This window comes from Pholis gunnellus, assembly GCF_910591455.1.
Source record: "Pholis gunnellus genome assembly, chromosome: 16".
In the NCBI taxonomy this organism is placed as follows: Eukaryota; Metazoa; Chordata; class Actinopteri; order Perciformes; family Pholidae; genus Pholis; species Pholis gunnellus.
The window spans coordinates 8,209,157-8,211,409 of record NC_136543.1 but is presented as its reverse complement, the minus strand read 5'-3'; positions in this window follow the sequence as shown (position 1 = coordinate 8,211,409).

Below are 2,253 nucleotides of genomic sequence, written 5' to 3'. Positions count from 1 at the left end.
AAAGGCATATCTGGGTTTGAAAGCAAAACAAAAATGGGTTTTACAAAACGCATTTTCTTTTCACCCTAAGTCATCAGACTGTGATTTGCAAAGTGGAAACAAGCTTGTAGTGGCCCTATTACACATAGATGACCTCTTCTTGTTTGTCATTTTTGGGCTCCACTTGACAATCTTCACTAACCTCAGTCACTCCTGTCTTTGTCATTTCTGTCTATATAGTGAGGGGAAGGTGAGTTGTGCAATACACTCACTTTGCTCATGTTATGCGTGAAACAAAAGCTCAAAAGAAACCTTTTTTCCTCCAGACCTTTAGCCCCGGAGTGTTTGTGAGCTGAACGATGAGCTTGTCCCTCCAGATGTTTCCAGATGCTTCATGCAGCACGGCAGCAGCTGGATCCTCTGGCCTGCGCCTCCTTAAGAGCAGCTGTGCCACGCTGTCCTAGACTCAACGCATCATCCAGATGTGAGTGTACAGCGCGTGTAAACATTGATCAGTGATTGTGTTTAGTGTTCATATGAGCATGTTGTTCTCTGTTCACTGCTGGGAGTGTTTCTACCTCCGGAAGTTTTTAACGAGGGTTTTGTGTAATAATACGTTGCTCAGTTTACATACCTGTACAGTCATAGTACATTAAGTCCTTTATAACCACGTCTTGATCCTGAATTCATGAACGGGCAATACAACCCAATGAAGTCGGCTCAAATTCCAACACTTTTCAAAATAGTTTAATGGAAATGGATCCACTCAACCTGAATAGTATCTAAAACTTTGTATTCTCCGTCTTTAAATTCATAGCAAGGGGCTTTCTCACAGTTAGCTCATGCATTGATCGTTACATATACCAAGATGATGTATTTTAACATTTCCCTGTCCCATACTTCTCTGTAATTAAAGGTGAATCATCTTTTACAAGTCTGATCACTGGCATCATCACTAAATACATTCTCCATCACAGACAACGCTGGTTGGATTTGAACAAAATTTGGGGAAATGATGCATCACTGTTATCTTGTATTTTCACATTACGATGATTTTTCCCACACTTCACTCTAATTGCGGGTTAAAAATGAGCGTAAGTCAAACGTGTGAGTGAATAAGAGTGACTGTAAAGTCCCAGGCTGCAGTCTCAGACGTGCTGTGAAGAGCTTTGTAGGAAGGTGAGAGAGCCGTTTGTCTTTATGACTATCACTGACGTGCCTCGAGCTTCTATGTGGCTGACGGTAACAGTAAAGAACTGTACTGGATGACGCCCATGAGAGGAAGTGTGTACCCGACCTTCTCGTTCATAAATAAGTAATAAAAAACACAACAAATGACACACCGCTCGATGGTAATGTTCGCAAGCACAGCCCCATGAAGATGAGCGTGCTACAGTAGGAAATATTTCCCATCACATGTAAAGGTTGTAAGGAACTTCATTTTACCGTCATTGTTTTTTGCTATTGGTTCTTTCTATGTGTTTTGATATGTGTATATCTCTGGTTCTTTGTTGTCATGACTGTGAAAAGAAATCTCCCTCTAGGACGACACTAATTTACATCTATAAATGAAGCATCATGTAGGACAATTAGCATTTATTTTCTGTGCGTCTTCTGTTGCAAAGTGGGATCAGCGGTTTATTTCTCAATTGTTCCACTCTGTGTGGATATTTACATGATTTAGGGACGAAACCGGAACAGAAAGCCTGAGAGATCTTATTGAGTACTTTCTTTGTTACCTATCTGATACAAAATCAATTGAACTAGGCATTAAAATGTCCCATACTTAATGATTCAAAATGGATTTGCATAGCTAACTGGCAACATGTGCATGGCTTCTTTTTGTTATTTATGTAACATCAGTATACAGTATCTGGATGATGTACTGTAGAAGAAACCAGATGCAGTTTTTAAATTTCGACGTAATCTGATGGTCCAACAAATTTGTGAAATGATAGTTGATTCTACATCTTTTACATTCTCATCAAAGATACCTTGTAGTACCTTTTTTTTAATACACAAACGTAAGATATACACATATTATTGTCTCATTGTAAACATGAATACTTTTATTGATTCAAATAAACTGCAGGTGAAACAGTTGCATAGTACAGACATGGAGCTCATTAACAGCAGCTCGTGTGCAAATCCTTCTTAGAAGACTCTTAAAACAATCATTCATAGTGCATTATAATATAATCAGTGATTCCCTCTAAATAGTATTCAAACTGCATACAATCTATTGCACATATTCACAAGTTCTCCAAGATGGAT